The 18355-nt window shown below is 42.7% G+C and overlaps 1 protein-coding gene and 1 long non-coding RNA gene across 10 annotated transcripts in view; one reads left to right on the forward strand and one right to left on the reverse strand.

Annotated features, from left to right (window-relative positions):
• PTPRT (protein tyrosine phosphatase receptor type T) overlaps positions 1-18355 on the reverse strand; it is a 450791-nt gene that overhangs the window by 239587 nt on the left and 192849 nt on the right. The gene's annotated exons all lie outside the window — the stretch shown is intronic.
• Positions 645-1467, forward strand: LOC117004407. Its single transcript, XR_004419623.1, has 2 exons — positions 645-707; positions 1253-1467. It is a non-coding gene; the product is annotated as an uncharacterized LOC117004407 (long non-coding RNA).

Raw genomic sequence — 18355 nt, forward strand, 5'->3', positions numbered from 1 at the left:
TGGTGGGAAAGGACAGAGGCAAAAGGATTTTATAGCTCTGTCTAGAGCGGCTATTTAGCAACTTCTGCTTTCTGGCACATCTCTGTCGGCAGAATGAAGGATCATTAGTCTCTAAGCTGCTGAAATGGCAAGTGACTGGAGGTATTGACCACCAGGAAGCAGCATGGAATGGTTTGTCTGGATTGATTAAGGAGCTTAATCCATAGCAACCTGCTAGGCTTGCAGGAAAAGCCTGAGGCAGGATGCTTCACTTCATTTGAGGCAAAGCGGGGCAGTAAAAATCTCATTGTCCTTTACATCCCTGTCCACCCCCGGGGGTGTGCAGGACTGATGGGGAACAGCCAGAAAATTGAGGAAACAGTCCAACAGGAGAGAGCACCATGGCAGCGAGTCACAGAGCAACCGCGTCCCCGAGCTGGGCCGCAGTGACACCGAGCTGAGGAGAGAGCCCACCGCGGCACAACGGCCTCCCATGGAGACCGGCCGCAGCCAATCAGCTGCCTAGCTTGGGAGATTGACAGCCGGTTAGCCAATCAGCAGCCGAGCTGGAAAAATTGACAGCCGCTTAGCCAATCAGCTGCCTGCTTTAGAAATTACTACCCGCTTAAATCACTCAACAGCTCTAGTTACTGTACTCATCTGTAGAAAAAGACATTTAAAGACGAACAAAGCCCGAGGGAACTCTAAAAGAGTCCAGCCTTAAACAGGTAATCGGCGAGGCCGGGCCGGGGCTCTGCTCGGGACACCTGGGTCCCCTTCATGGGGAGCCGAGCCCGGCCCGGGGAGCTCCCGAGCCCGGCCCAGCGGAGCCCGGCGGGCCGTGTGAGCCCCGGCCGGATCGGCGCTGGGATCAGCCCTGCAGCAGGGACCCGAGCCGGGATCAGCCCCGCAGCAGGGACCCGAGCCGGGACCAGCCCCGCAGCAGGGACCCGAGCCGGGATCAGCCCCGCAGCAGGGACCCGAGCCGGGATCAGCCCTGCAGCAGGGACCCGAGCCGGGATCAGCCCTGCAGCAGGGACCCGAGCCGGGATCAGCCCTGCAGCAGGGACCCGAGCCGGGACCCGAGCCGGGACCCGCCGCCATCCCGGACCGCGAGCAGCCGCACAGCTCAAACTGCGCAGCCAAAACATCAGCGCACGGCTCCTTGGCATGGCTCGCAATGGACTGTGTTTGTTTAGCTGGTTTTAGCCAGCCGTGCTGCGGACCGAAGGACCAAAGCGCTAGCAGCTTTTCTTTGTGTCGCGCTCCGCAGGACGGGAAGCGCTGAGGGGACCGCGGCCCTCACGGACCCCGCGAGCAGCAGCGAGAGGCACGGCGAGTGATATCTCCAGTACTGAGCCTAGATAAAATCAGCTTTTCAACGCTGCAAGACTCTACAAACTGTTCCAGTTGATAGAGCTTGCGGACAAATCAACCTTACCATCACCAATTGTGTGCCAAATCAGGAAAAAAAAAAAAAAAAAGGGGTGAACACATACAGAGACAACATGGGACTCTGAAGTCAGAAAAGGAATCAAATTCTAGATGGGAAGGGATAAAGGAGATGCCTTTGTCTTGGGCTAAAATTCTTTTTTTGTAAGGCTATGGTGCAGATATATTTAAGATACCAGACTCTTTTTTTCCCTAGAACTCATAGAAATGCATTAGAGGGATGTAGTGTTCTAACACGACTGTGAACCAAAGCACCACTATTAAAGCAAGTAGATGTTGCTATGATCCAATGAAAAATTTGAACAGACATGAAAGAGAAGAGAAACTTTGCCCCAGGAATAAAAGAAGAAAACCTCTGTTCCCAGAAATAAATGAAAAGAACTTTTGTTTTTATGCTAAAACATCTCACCCTTAGAATAGTACCCCAATAAGTTAACATAGCCCATGAACACAGCTGTGAGAGGCTGCAAAAGATGAGAGACTTCACAATTCCAAATTTCCTGGCAGCTGCTATTTGTAGAAATTAAAAGCCACTGTTAGAGAAAACTGTTTCTTGTGAAGAAGTCTCCATGGCATGGCAAGAGACACTTCTCTCCCTAAGGAAACTGAAGGAAGATTATTTTAGAGGTAGTAAACTGACTGAAAATTCAGGTTTTGTGTTTTTGTGTTATCAGTGGAGAAGAAGGTGTGGGAGGAAATGTTCTAAAAGTTTACTCTTAATTTTCTTACTGTTTTAATTTAGTTAATAAATTTTTTCCATACCTTTTAAAGTTTTAAGTCTGTTTTTCCCTCTTCCTCCTAATCCATGTCTCACTAGGTAAAAGGAATAAATAATTTCTAGTAGGTGCACTGGCATTTAGCCAGCACTAAATGCACTACAGCCCCTGACACTGATCCCTCCTCTCTCAGACACAATCTGTACCCTGAACTGGGTCCACTCAGGGAACTTCCAGGCTCTGCTGCAGTTAATCCCCACATAACCCTAGTGAAGCAACTGGGAATATATTGTTTTATAACTGGAAATAATGATTAATGGGTGGCTGCAGGGCCAGAGACTGAATGCAGACTTGTGTTCCAGCCTACAGACTTTATGACCTCCCACAAAGCAGCATGTGCCAGGCTTGACATACAAATTTAGGGTTTTTCAGTCCATAAAGAAAAACGTTCTCACTGAAGCATTTATTTTCCTGTGACAGATCTGTGGAAAACACAGATCACGTGTGACCATGAGGAGGCAAGTCAAATTTAACACAGAAAAGAGCTGATGCTGAAATAGTAGGTAACAAATGTGCCAACAGGGATCTCAGGGGGGCACCCCCAAGGAACTTCTCAGCTTTTTCAGCTCTGTATCCTGAAGCAGGATCTGACAAACTATGCAGGCAGCCAAATCTCAGAGTGGGGGTCACCTGAGTGCAGGTTTGCTTGGTGTGAGTCTGGACAAGAACAGTTCTGATGTCAGTGTGAGCCTTGGATGAAGCAGACATGACTCGTTTCCAAAGGTACTTTGATGAATGCTCATTTTGGGCAGTCATTCCTCCTGCCTTAACTGACTGAAATTACAGACCTGGGAACATTAATAGCCCAAGGGAGAGCAGGGTTTGCTGTTACCACAGCTATGCTTCATTCAAATTTTAAAATTTTCTCACTGTACTCCTTTCTCTGGGGTAAGAACAGATGGGCACCCCAGGAAACTGAAGGAACTCCTTGAATAACTGGGTATCAGGGAAATTTAAATACTCCTTATGCAGGTTCCAAAACATTCCCAGAAATTAGTTTACACCTAAAGCAGCACATTTCATCCCAGAAATTCAAGATGAAGGTTAATCACCCTTCCACTTTTATTGACAACAAAGTGTGAAAAAGAGTCAGGTCCATTACCAATAACTGTTCTGCTGTCACAAAAGCCATGCTGCTTTACACAGCTGCATAAGCAACCTATGAATTTATTACAAAGTCTGCATGGCAACAATCTTAGCTTGGGGCGGCAAAAACAATCATTGTCCAGATAGTTAAACACCAAGAAGAACAACTTCCACAGCAATTTCCAGAAGAAGAAAGGGATCTTCTACCTCTAAGGCATGAACCAGCATCTCCAGTGTACAACACACTCGAGAGAAATCCTACCTGCTACACAGAGATGTACTCCCAAGACTGAATGTTTGCAGTTAAACTGATGTATTTCAACTATTTCCCCAATGGAAGGAACAAACATTCTGCTGCTGAATGGAAGTCCAAAAATACCTCAGAGTCGATCCTGTTAACCCTAAAGACTTAAGAGGCCACCAGAGATCCAGGATTCTGAATTCAGTTTTACTTCTTTTCATAAGACTCCCAATATTTCCAAGAGTATCTGCAGTTAGTTAATGAATTCTTTGTTCTTAGTTGCTGCTGTCTCACCCCTGGAACAGTTAATAAAGACAAGGTAAATAAAAACCAGACAAAGGGCTTGAAAGATGCATTATGGCGTATGGAGTTTAAATTTCAGAACTGAAGTGACTTTTAATAGGTCTTTATTTCAAAACCAGTGTCAATTCAGCCTTGGGTCCTGCACAGCCTGGATCTTCCTGCATTGGGATTATGTAAGGAAAATGTGTCCATCTAGAGGAGAAGCTGTGTTTCATTCCCATAATACCAAATTTTGTGCAGATCCACCAAGACCTCGAGTCAGGTTGCTCCAGAGAAAACTCCTATAGGAGGAATTATACATTCTAAGGCTTTTTCAAGGAGCTGTAAGACAAATATTTACTGTGCCACAAATCCTCCTAAAGCAGAGTCTGCAGATGTCCAATATCTGAATATGTCTGATATGTGCAATATCTGAATATATGACTAATCAGTGCCAGTGGTTTCTTCACTGAGGCACTTGCCTGTGCAGAGCTTTCTGCTCACAGTACATTATCACTCCCCCAATCAATGCAAATTGAACCTGGGCTTTCCTGAGAAGGTCCAGATTCAATTTGGATTTACTGATTTAATCAGCTGAGAGTTCCTTACATAGTCTGGTCCCCTCCAGGCATACATTGACTAAATTCCTGAGATTCTGCATGTGCTGCAAAAGCTGAAAACACAGGGGAAAAGAGGATGGAAAATCTGCTAGGACACAAGGGAAACTTTTTTTTTATATATTAACCATAGCAGTACAAAGATTATACTGACTGGTCACCCTTTCAGGATGATGCACACTGGTATATAGGATTGGATATATACCTGCCAATTCCCCATATCTGTTTTCCCCAAGGACACTAAACAGGTCAAGGTCCATCAAGGAACAGCAACTCACCCAAGTTTTCTGTGTGAAAAGAGGACAGCAGACTATCTAAGCATAAGGCCAGTCCTCTTCTGCTGCAGAGTGGGGTTTAAGGTCATTTCTGACTGAGAAAAGTGGATTATATGTGTTTATACAGGGACAGACCTGCAGAACTTGCATTTCTGTGACACTTCTAACATCCTGGTGCTTAGCACTCTAGAAAGTCTCTGCACCAGTTTGTGACAGCACATGTGGCCAGGCAGAGCAGAAAGCAGCAGAGATGAGTGTCAGCCAGCAGGACAGGCTCAGCCTTCCTGCATCACCAGCCTGTTACCAAGGACTTTGTAGTCATAACAACAAAATTGAGAGATGCCAATTACCATAACAGTGAGCACATAATTAGCAGCAGCCTGAACAACTTGGCGTCCTGCAAAACTGAAGAATCAGCAGCAAAAATGCAAAGTGACCAACACAGCAGAAGGTACAAGAAGTTTTCTTCCTACATTAGAGTTTCAAATCATGATGTAGAAAATTATTTTTTCTCCTTTGTAAGGGATGCTTATCACTTGGTACAGGGACTGTGTGTTCACTCAGTAGAGAAGTTATTATGTTTGATTATATTACTCTGTGATTTTAAGCACTGATGGATAAGGAAGAGCAGCAAGGAAATGCCACAGTTTGGCATTTCTCAATTCTAGAGCACCTGCACATTGAAGTGAAATATCAGAAGTTGGTCATGCATTTGCTGCATACATGAAATTGAGCTGGAATACATAAGGGTTTATTTTCCTATTACTTGGAATGTTTGGAATTCCTCTGATGCAAATCAAAGCAAAATTTTAAGCAGACGAGTCACTGTATCAGCTGCCACTTCTATGACCAGGAATGCCTATTAGTGATTTTACCAGGGTCAAAATTCACCCTTCATCCTGTCAGTAATTCCTGTCAGGTACCTGGGGAAACATTCAATCCCTACACATCTCCACACAAAACAGGATTGCATATTTTCATTGAGTCAAAGCACCTGTGGGAAGAACAGCAACACAAACACCTCAGTTTTGTGTAGCTCTCTGAAAGGACTGACCCAAAATGGAAGCACAGTACAGTATTCAGTTCTTCCATTTCTCTTCTATTTCCTGTATTTACAGGCAGAAACCTCTGTTGTCTAAATAAGCTCCAGTTAATACCTGATGAGATCTTTGTTCAGTGTCACAGAAAACCATTTGTTGCTCCAACTTGAAAATTTACATTCCCTGCATGAGTCTCAAATACATAGAAGTGAATTGCTAGACATAATGATCACCTTGAGAAGAACAATATTGTTGGTCAAATCTCGCCCAAAATACTTGCACCAAAGAATTCTGCTGGGTAAGGCTACTTAAAACAAATTCTTTTTGCTTCAAGCCAAATTCTTCCTGCTAGACTCAGAGTTCCTCTTTCCAAGGTCCTTAAGAACAGTAGAGCATCTCTGGAGTTAAGAACAGGCAGACACAGGTTATGGTGCAGTGCTTGGCTTTAATGAATAGCTTGTTAGCCATTCACCAGCTTAGCTGCTTGTAGATTCACTTAATTATTTAAGAAATACAGTGATTATTTGGCTCTGTGCCCAATTCTTCTCTAGTTTATGCTGGTACAAGTCTAAAATAAATGGAGTTACCACTGTGATGCAAATAAGCCAAGTTTCTGCTCTTTTGTTCCTCAGTAATCTGAAATGTTGATGATTCCTTATCCTTCACAGGCAAGCTGATAAGAACCAGCACCACAGGGAACTATTTTATAACAAAATCTGCTCTGTGCCTGCTCTGAACCCATTTGTTGCTTATTAGGACCCTGGCACAGCTCCACAGTCCAATGAACATGATTAAAAATGACTTGATGAATTTAGCTCCTTGAACAGGTGGCTGTAGCCAGGCTGGAGGGAAGAGCATGGTATGCTAGGTGGAAACACTTAATATTTTCTGAAAATGTTTAAACAACAATAGCTCTGTGGATCTGAGCAAAGAAAAATTGCAAGAGTCCTTATTGCATTAACTGATGATTGCCAAAAATTCTGCAAGGATCAGGAACAAAATGTGGGAGTGAGGGAAAAGAAACCTCTGCATGGCTGCCTGTACCTTCTACCACAGGGTATCAGGAAATAGGAGATGATGGAAGAGTCAAGAAAGGGACTGCTCAGCCAGCACAGGAGCTGCAAGGTGACAGAGTGAAGCCTTGCCTCCAAGTCTAGCTCAAATCTCTCCCAAGTCCAGGGAAGAGCAGAGCCAGCACCTCACAGACAAAACAGGCAGTGCCAACTGGATAAAAAGTGACTGACAAATTCCAGACAAATGGAATTGCTGTGGAGCTCATCAGTCTGCCAGGCACACCCTGGTGAGACCAGAGCTGGCCTCTCTGGGACACAGAGGGATTTACAGGGGTTTTAATAGAATTGTCTGCTGATGGTTTGTGATAAGATTACAAAAAACCCTGATTTTAAGAAGTGTGCAATAATTTCATAAAAAGCAAGAACTGAGCTAAACCCATCTGGACCTTCTGAGCAGCCATGGTTGGTTCATGCACAGGTATTCTACTCCCTAAGTATATCATTTCAGGATTTCATTTCCAGCAGAGCTTAAGTGATGGAATAACCAGAAAAGGGTGCACTGGGAGTAATGGAACAGATGCAGAACCAGCCCAAAACTGTAACAAACCCCTCTGAGATCTGAAACTTGATTACAAGTGCTCGTGATTATTAAAAGCAAGACAAGAAAAACAAACAGGGGAAACAAATATGCTGCTTTCATCTAACAAAATATATTTCAACATTTTTCCAGGGAAAAGCATCAGCTCTTGAATACTTTATATTTTACGTACGCCTTCAGCTCTGCTGCTGATCTTGACAGCTGCACTTTAATTTATTTGCACGACTCTTACTGGAAGTTGAGTAAAATATGGAAAACAGTGAGTCCACACAGTGATTTAGAGCCATTACATCCACATCTGTCACCAGCTGCCAGTTTGAACACGATCTGCCACGCCACTGGCAGGCATTCCCTTCATTGGTAATAAAATCTGGGGCTATATTTCTTTGAGATCTACCAATATTCACTGCATAAAAGCAAGCTGCCCTGAAACATGGGCAGTAAAACTGAGATGAATTCACACAGAATCTCCAAGCTTCAGCTGCAAAGAAAACAGTGGTCCACTTATCCTGATGTTATTGGAAATGCCTGGACTTTATCTAAGAATGTAAATCACCTCTTTGTATAAATTAAAAGATCTTCCCTATGATACAAAGCTAGGTTATAACCTAGAATACAGAGAATATATGTTACAAGGAGAAACAAGTGCTTCACGTACACCCTTTTTTTTCTTTTTATAGGGTTCTTAGGAGCTCATTTGGAATTTACTGTGCATGTAAATGCCAAATGAATTCCAAGTACTGCATTACTGCCAATCCATTACACCAAGCCCTGCAATGTTAACTTGCAGCTCCTAACTGCCTGTGGCACCAGGTCTGGATTCCAGTTCTTACATTCAGATAATCTTGTGGATCTGTGGAAACCACTTCACACCTCCCAAATCAGGGGTGCTTGTGCTGGAACATTACCCAAGGTTTTGTAAAGGAAACACAAACACAAGAAAGGCTATGAGTGGGCTCTGTCCCACAGCAAAGGGTTTCAGTACTAAAATAACTTTTACAGATAGTTATTAAATTTAACCAGGAGTTTAAGGTCCTTATTTATGAAGCATTACAACAGCAGGTAGTAACAGGCAAAAAAAAAAAAGAGGATATCGCTGCCTCTTCCATCTTATTGAAATTACTGGTAAAATTCCAGAGGGTAATCAGGGACAACAGGAAAGTCAGTAGGAAATGTCCCCTGCCACCCCTGCTGCAGAGAGAAGTATTTCTTTTGCTGGGAAATCCAGAACAATGCATCTCTAAGAGCTGTAGGTGAAGCTGGATACCCTGCAGTAGTTCATGGTCCTGAGAGACAGGAGCAGGGAACTGAGCAGGATCATAACCCTAGGCACCAGGAGAGAAGACTTTGGCTTGTTCAAGGTGCTGGACGTGGGTCCAGCACAGAAGAGTGGTCCAGGAGAAGTGCTGGATTTTCAAGGAGCACCTTGTCAAAGTTCAGTGTTCCCTGCTAAGTTGCTCATTCAGTACTTACCAGTGACAACAGAATTACAGGAACTGGTTCCAGGGTTCTGCAGAGCACACTCAGCTCCAAACTTCAAGGAAATGCACACAACAGCAGCCTGGAACAGCTCAGGATAGGGAAATACTGTACTTGTAAAGCCAGAGAGGGTCAAAGCAGATGAAGGGAGCTGCTGGGGAGCTGGCAGCTCCACAGACTGTCAGTTTTGTGCTTGTAGAGTACTGAAGATTCTCTTCATCAGAAAACCAATATTTTCATAAAGGTTTTGTGTATGTGTTCATCAGAGCTGCTGCTAAATTTACACTTATATGTTTAAGCTTGTTTTCACTGCAGTTGTAAATAAGGGTTTGATTTTTAAAGGTAAGGACTTTCAAAGATCTACCTGGAACAGCTGCCAAAAGGAACTCTCAACAACTAAGAGCAGGTCCCTAGCTGCCTGAAAAAAACCCATTAAGATAAAAAACAAAACAAAAACACACCAAACAAAAAAATTCCTTTGCATTGTTCAACCCAAGGAAGTAAAATATACTAAAGAATTAAAACTAGGCTGTGGTGCAGTGTGTCTTACCAACATCAGCTACACAGGCTTTTGCTAAGCTTTGATTGTGTGAAGACAGCAGGCAGTGTAACAGATCACAAAGAAAACAGCACACACTGCTCCCATGGCACAATCCCACAGGTATCCCAAGCTGTGCTGTATTTTGTGGTCAGAATAGAATGCACAAGTTGGTATCCACAATTAGCTAACTTGACCCACACGGCCCTTTTCAAGTATCTTTCAAGTGGCTTTTTACTTGAATTGGGTGTTACAAACCCCTTCATTTCTTTGATTCATTAAGTTCAATCTCCTTCACATGTTTAGTACCAGCAGTATCTGCCTCTTCAATCAGCAGGATCCCTCAAGAGACCCAAGGTAAGCACATGAAAGCAGAGGATTTCCACATGAAAGTGGAGGTGTTAGAAATTTCATGACATGATTAATTACTCAGCTACATTCATTTGCCTCTGAATTGTACCCAATTCCTATCCTCAAAAATCATAGCACAGATTTAGATTCTAAGCCTGTGAATCAACATTTTCTGAAGGAGTTTAGTATCCAGACTAAAAGACATAGTGATCAAGACACACCTCAGTCTTTCTCAGCACAACGCACTCCTGCAGGTGAGCTGAGGTAGGTCAGCAGCAGCAGCTTGTCTCTGAGCAGCCTGTCTTGTGTTCAACTTCACTGGAATTAAGAGAGGATTAATTCCATTTGCTTAAGCTGATAGAACATTGGGTCAGTCCAAGTGCCTGGATGTTGAACTCAATTGTGTTTGCAGACAGGGTTTTTCAATGAGAAGTAAAGTGGATGATAGCAGCACGTGCATCTCAGGTGTGAAATAGATCTAAAGGCATTGTAATCTTACATGTAAACAAACCAAAATGCCCAGTACTTACACATGAGAAGTCAGTTTGCAGTTAGGGGATTCTTGTGTTCCTTGTTAAAAAACATTCCTCAGGATGTCACTGTAATGTGTTCAGTAGAATTAACTGCAGCCTAGTGTCACACAGGAGGCAAATGCAATGACTCAAACTAGCACTGAGATATCACAGCTCTCCCATACAGGGCCAATTTCATGGCAAACTCCCCCATTCCTCCCTGCAGAAGATGGAGAATCCTGATGAACAATGTACAAGCACAACAGTCCTGTTCCTCCCACTAGGGCACAGGTGTAATCTGACACATAAAAGCACTAAAGAACTGCAGCAGGGTTCAGAGGGAAAAATATCTTCCTCATTACCTCTGTCCCAAGATTATCTGTATTATGGGATTTATTGCTGTTGTTTCATTTGTGGGGAATAGCAGTGGAAAACATGATCATGGATCATTTCTGGTGGTTCAATTGACAAGCCACCCATGGACCAGGAAAGATTTGCAAACTGAATGTGGAACACGCTTACAAACCCTTCTTTTTTCACCACCAGGACTGGATGATAACAAAAACTTGGTAAATTCTGTGATGTGCTTTCCCCTAAAAAGGCACAGCTGGTAGGATCTATATTCTGCTGATCCTCTTTACCTGGTCTTACAGTTTCTCATTAATCCATGTCATTTTGTCCTGTCTACAGTCAAATGGATCCAGCCTTGCTAAATGATTCATCCCACCTCTATTAAACACAGGATTCCATTCTCTTTTGTCCTGTAAGGTTCTCAGAAGGGAGAGGAACTCATTCCTGGGGTACAGGAATTGTTCTGCCCCTCTTCCCAAAGGATTGTCTGCTCAGTCCCTTCACAGCTGGGGACAAATGGTCAGAACTTAGGGTTTAGTGATCACAAACCCAGCCATTTACCCATCTTAAATGATGCTAAATGTGCTCACCACACAAGAGACTTCCAAGTACAGCCAAGGAAGAGCTGGTAGGAACCAGAACTGCATAAAGAACTGAACAGGCCACCACAAGAACACAACTTCCTTTTTTTTTTTTGCAGTAGGGGATTGAAACAAGATGACCCTTAAGGTCCCTTCCAACCCAAACATTCTGTGATTCCACCTGTGGCATTAAGGACTGACAGGAGCACCCCAGGATTTATGCCTGCAATATGCAGTTTTCAGGCCAGTTTGCTTATCAGGTTATCTCTTCTGGTTGTTTGTCAGAGCTCTGTGTCCCTTATGTACAATGTGGTGGCTTAAATGACTGCTTGTTTTATTTCCTTTAATCACATGAACTGATTCCAGCAGAGGAACCTGTGGGGAGCAGGGGCAGAATATCAGAATTTGGTGCAGTTCCCTTCCAGTATCCAACAGTTCTCTTGAAGCAAAATTTGTCTTTTCATGAAATACTTTTCATCAGTTTTTTCACAGTGCTGGCCTGAAGGATCAAGATCCTCAGGCTTTAAGATGGGTTGCAAAATGTGGCACACTTAGCAGCTAAGGGGCAGCTGTTGAAAATTGCTCATTTAACAACAAGAAGGAAAGAGTGTTGGAAAAGCTTGTTTTAGACAATCTCCTGCATTTAGAGGAGCCACAAAATGCATTTCCTAAGTGTGCATTCTAAACTATCAGCTCTATTAACTTTTCTTGTTAAAAAAACCACACTGAAAAAGTCAGGAAGTAGAAAGGCAACTTCCATTCTGTACAGGTATAAAAGGGAAAATAAACCTTTGAAGGCAAATTTCTTAAAGTAAAGAAAATAGGACTTGTAATGAGGCAATCTAAATCTGCTCTGAGGAGTGGAGATGAGGAAGAATATAATTTCCCATGATCTGTTATTTCCTTTAAAAGCCTTAGTATGAATGTAGAGTTGCCTATATTTGAATTTTACTCCATCTGGTCAAGGAGGAATATAGAGAAAAACAATTAAAGGAGAAAACCGTTTTTCACAAAGCCATAATTTAAGTGAAAACGTTTGAGTTGAATCAAGAGCCACACATCTTACAATGAACTGTTTGTTTACCACATCCCTGTACAAACCTCCAGTACAGAAAACTTGCTCAAGAAAAGAGAAGCAGATAATTTTTACATTAAGATCTTGTCTTTCCATGAAACATGAATGCTGAGAGAATCTTAATTTCCAGGGGTAGTAAGGTTTGAAATTTTTCAGAATAGATTCAGGAAAATCCTGAGAGACAAATAATTAAAGAAGCAATCCTAGCTGTGGGAAGCAGCACACGCTAGGGTATGAATCAAAATCAGAGGTAGAACCCACTGTGTGTCAGCTGGAATGGATCTGCTTTCAATGGCACATCAATTTTAAATGTTTCTGATTCCTGAACTCTGACATGAGAACAGTGAGGGAGGAGATGAGATCAATAGCAGAATACTTGAGGTAAAGAACAAACTGATTCAGCTTTGGGAGAGGCAGCTTAGTGCTGAACATGCTTTGCAGAAGAGAAAGTGCTGTCCAACTGCAGTGGATTCCCTGTTACCCTTCCCACACCTCCCTGCCTGTCAGTCCCAGCCAGGGACTGACAGTGACTGTGGATAAAGGGAATTGCACAGGGAATCCCTCCCTCCTCCTCACTGCCCAGGCTCCATGATTTGGGCTTATCATCTCTCTGTCATGTGAGTAGGTACAGACAAAAAAGAAAAAAAACAGCATGTCACAGTGTTTGCTGAAGAAAATAAAAAGTAAAACTGGTCACTAATGTGTGTCTGCCATCCTTCCACCAGCAGCAGGCTCTATAAATCACCAGCTCTCAGGGGTCAGTACCCACTGGGGTGTCCTGCCCCAGAACTGAGCAGTTGGTGGCACCCTCAGAGACAGATACAACCACACCTCCTATTTAGGTGATGATTCCGTAGAAGAGAGAGAAACTTTGCTGAAATTTCATCTCCAAGGTTGTCTTTGAAGACATTGCACTGTGAACAGAGGGAATTGCAGTCCCTTGTAAATACAAACACACCAGAGTGGTTGGTTTTGGCAGAGTATCCCACTTCCCATTGCCAGCTTGCCCATGTTACAAATATCTCTTTTTGCATCCATTGCAGTGATATTGTGCAGCAGCAATTCCCACCATTAATTACATTACAGAAGAGAAACTTGTGTCCTGGGTCTATTTTATACCTTATCTACCCTTTATTTCCTCTGATCGACTTGAGAGAGGACAGATGGAAAAACAAATAACACTCTTTTCACAAAGAACAATGGCTATGGAAAGGGATTCCAACTGGAAAAAAAAAAACAAACCACCCATCAAAACTCTTTCCTCTGCATCTCTTAAAAGTCTTGCAAATGCCAGTGAAAATGATGGGGCATCTGATGTTTTGACAGAAGCAAGAACATCATTAAGGTAAGAGCTGTCAGCAGGTATTTCATTTTCTCCCTGAAGAATAAGGCTACTCTTTCAGACATTACTTTTTTTACTAATCTTTTTTTTCTTTCATTTCCATTCTGTAATTCAATCCTGAAAGATGGCATATTTTATTTGCCTGTGAACTGGATAGATTAGAGCAGCAGTGATGGCTTGTGAATATAACCATGTGTGGTTCCAAGCCAGCAGCTAGCAGAGATCACTAATTGTCCTGCATTTGGGATAAGACAGGAAAACTATTCCATGGCCAGGTGCAGTCCTTATTAATACAGAAAACAATGCTGAGGTAAAATTAACAGCAACAGAGTACCCAAAATTTCATTATTTCTTGCATGTTAAATAACGGCACATATAGTGCTTAAAAATAAAAGGTGTAGGTATTTGCAACCTCATCAGACTCCAAGCATGAATTATTATTAAATTCTTAGTAAAACCACTGGGAACTCAGCACCACCCACAAACAAGCTCTTCACACTAACAAGAAGGAGGAGGTTCAAGAAAAACAGGAACAGACTTCAGGAGACAACTGGTGACAAGAAAGAAATAAAGGAGTAGGATCAGAGAGCCAGATGAGATGAAATGCAGAGGGAACAATGGGGAACACACCTGGCCCAAGGCTTTGGGAGAGCCCAGGGGTGCTGCTCAGAGCAGCAATGCCTGGAGGTGCACCACAAATACAAACAAGTGCTGAACCCTGCTACTGGGAGAGCTGGGAGTCCAAATATAGCACCTGACAGGAACTACAGCTCTTGACAGAATACTTAAGGTTCACTCAGAAAATTCCTGGAAGGTGCTAAGGACAGACTTAATCCACCACACAGAATGAGAACTCAAATCCTTCCCCAAAGGAGTGTGACATGTCAGTCTGGGAGAGAAGATTAGAGGTCAGGCAGATCTGCAAGCACAGCCTCCTCAGAACACTGCTACCAATAAAAGAAAGGGTTGAATCAGAGAGGGGAATCACAGCATATTCTATCAGGATAAATAAAATAGATGTTTATGATCTCTACTAATTTGCTTGATGGTTGTTATTCAGAAATCCTTATTTAGTCATTAAAAAGACAAGCCACATGAAAGTATTGTTAGCAAAGGCATTTTCTATAGAAGAACAGCAGACGTATGGGAGAGTGAGTCAGATATTTATGTTCCCTTTTAAAAATAACATTAGCAAGCTTTTAGAGGAACACACTGTTTCCAGATACATAAAAGCATTCCTGATTATATCTGCAGTTTCCAACCCATGCAGAAGTTTTACTTGTTCTGGTCTATACACAGCTTTTGCTCCATTCATGTGGCAAATCTTAGTGAGGAATACTCCCTCAGAGAGAAAAATCATCATGGAATCATGGAATGTCCTGAGCTGGAACAGACCCACAGGGATCATCCAGCTCCTGGCCCTGCTGAAAATCCCATCCTGAGCATCCCTGGCAGCGCTGTCCTGGAGCTCCTGGAGCTCTGGCAGCCTCAGGGCCATGCCCGTTCCCTGGGGGAAAATAAAAATTTTGGAATGAAAGTTCGTTTACTTTCCTGCTGAATACACAGGGAAGGGAGTGGACAGATGCAAAAATGAGCATTACACATAGAAAAACTGTCTGGCCAAACAAGCTCTTTGTGACAGGTGATACAGCAGGTTTGCATCCTTGCTAAAGTGCCAAGAAAATTGAGAGACACTGCATCTTCAAACTTCCTCATCATCAGCTCCAAATTTGCTAGCCATGTATTTTCTCAAAGCATCATACACATGATGTGGTGAAGGCTCTTCATGAAAACCCATCTGGTTCAAAGCAATCAAATCGATGAAAAATCAAACAAAAATTCTAAAATTACACATTTTTAGCTACTAAAAAGCTTTTCAGCTTTTGCAAGGACATTCATAGCCCAACATTTCTTCTTTGGAACAGATGGCAGTGGTGTTTACTGTGGGTTCTTTTGCACCACAAATCCACAAAGAAAAATCTCTTTTCAACAAGTTTCTCTTTAACCACTGAATAGTAAAGGGTCTTGCACTAAAATAAACTTTGTTGCAATGTTCCAAATGTTGATATGAAACACGAACTGGCTTTAGCCTGTCCAAAACCAGCACTCCCTGAGGTGGTCTTTAAAGAACATGAAAGGCTTTTGTTTACTAATTACATTTGAAATCACTTTTTTCTACTGATAAGTGAAGCACTAATTGGTTATAACTGATGTCTCCTCCAGATATCCCTGGCACTGTGCTAATCATCTGCCTGTCCTTTACTTGGAAAACCAGAATTCAAACCTCCTATCCAGCCCAGCACTTTGGGCCCATGGTTTTGATGATACAGAGACTTCAATATTCATCCAAAAAATTCCTCCTTTTGGGTCACCCACTCCACAGAAACTCTGGGATTCAGGTAAAGATATAATGGCTTATTTTTGCACAAGTTGTGCCAGAGGAGAGGAACTTATTCTTCCCTCACACAGTTAATCATATGACTGCACAAAGCTCCAGACACAGTAATTCCTCCCTAAGGACATCAAGGACTCTCAGCTCCAAGTCTCATCCTTTTATCCCTGAATTAGAAACCTATTTTCTGGTCAGGATAGAGGAACAGCATCAAAGCACAGTGAAGGAGGAAGAACTGGGAAACAAAGCAGAGAAAGGACAGGAAGATATGTAGGGTGGGAAGTTCTGCTTTGGTGGATGGGCAAAAGAATGCAAGAAAGGGTGGATTTAAGAGCAGAGCCAGCCCTGCACAGAAACAGGAATGGCCACCACTCCTGCAGATGGTAGAAGTTGACCATCAGCAACTAAATTTGAGAAGTCCAACCAAGTCCTCTGACATTCATTAAAGTTTCATCCCAAAACAACCCTCAGTGAAATGAACCACAGAAAATTAAATGAAAAAGTGAATTTTCCTGTTATCACAGGGTAAGGGGTGTCTGAGCCACATATTCAAACATATCCTCCACGTGTGTACTTGCTGCACTGGGACCTGCTGGGATCACACAGATATTTGACCAGCACAGTCGTGTACATCCCACAAAATTTTGTTTGCTTCCTGAATATTGATGTTAGGTAAGATTTACCACTCCACATCCTTCATCATTTTATTCCTCTAATTAAGTTTGTATTTTTTGATTTTCCTGAAAATGGAATCCAGCAGGGTTTTGCTGAATGCTTTTCTTTTTTTTTTTTTTCCCTCCCCAAAGGATTTTTCCAAACAGGAACATAACAACACCTGTAATAGAAAGCAGCCTGCAGACCCTACCAAGGTATCAGACAACTCATTTAACATGTAAATTGTTTGAGGTATCATTTTAGGTAAGGGATTCTAACATGCTGTCACATTTTATGCCATTGGCCTCAGGGCCTCAATCACAGCCATTTAGTTAAATATCACATTAAGTCCCCTGGGCTCAGTTCTTCACAAAAGTTAACAAATACAGGTTTGCTCTCACACATGATGGAGAGCATGGCAGGATCTCCCTGTGCTTGTCCTCCTGGGTAACTACAGCCACTGCCCTAAACACACTGTCATTTAAAGTTTACCTGCCATAGGGTAAACTTTACAGCCACTCTAGAAATAATCAGAAATGATCACATGGAGTGGTATCAAGTACTGCTATTTTGAGCATTCGTTTTAGTAGCCTCAGAAAGCAAGTCCTCAGTCACTTTTGCAGACAAAGAAAAGCAGGTGTCTGGAGTCCTCCAAGGACAGTCGGCTCTGCTCAGCTCTGAGCACTCATCTCTGGCAGGTGAATGTCTCATATTGCCAACGAACAAGCAAATTTCTGTTTATGTGGAGAACTGCAATCACTACCATAATTGCTGCCTTTTGGCTGTCTCCAGTCTCCATCTATTTATAAAATTCAGCAAATACCCACTATTACTGGTATTATTGGATATTATCCAACACCCAGTTTGATTCTCTGCTGTGCACACAAAAGGACTTTTTCCTTTCAGGAGCCCTGAAGACCCTCCCTGGAGGTGTTCAAAGAGCCTGGATGTGGCACTCAGTGCTCTGAGGTGGGTGACACGGTGGGGATTGGGCACAGGCAGAGCTTGATGTCCCTGGGGGGCTTTTCTAACCATAATATTCCATGGTTTTACCTCCAACTATGACAAGCCTTGTTTGAATAATCATGAGGTAATGCCTGGGAGAAAACAGAAAGGAAGAGCTCACTTTATCAGCACAAGGCTCCAGGGGCCAATCCCTACAAACACAGTCCAGGTCTATCAAGTATAAATGGCTTTTTCTCCTAAAAGGAACTTCTAGGATAAGCAAAACTTGGTGGTGTCTGCAGGGGTCAATGGGACAAGAAGAACAGGGGGATGTAATCAAAGTTGTGCCACACTGATGCCTCTGTGCTTTGTTCTGATATAGTGCTGGGGTTTGTTTTGGTTTGTGTTACTTGAATTCATTTTGTCACTTCATAGTTTGATCATAAAAGTTGACCCATTTCTCCCCAAGGATACAAACACAGTATCTCACATATCCAACAAGCTGAACTTCTTTTTGCTCTCAGTTTGTGACACAAGCACCTGGAACATTGGTTTGGTCAATAGACACAGGAGAAAGAGAAAGCACATGGTAAAGACTGTAAGCTAATGAAGAAACAGATTTTAAAATATACATATTTTACATACAATATTAACATTACATTTTGAAATAAACTGCCTTTCCTCTTCTGCTTTCCACAGAAACACATAAAAAGCCACATGCATCACTAGTGCAGCCCCCATACAAGGACTCACTGCTGGAACTGCAAATAAACTCC

This window comes from Catharus ustulatus, chromosome 17 (genome assembly GCF_009819885.2).
Source record: "Catharus ustulatus isolate bCatUst1 chromosome 17, bCatUst1.pri.v2, whole genome shotgun sequence".
NCBI lineage: Eukaryota > Metazoa > Chordata > Aves > Passeriformes > Turdidae > Catharus > Catharus ustulatus.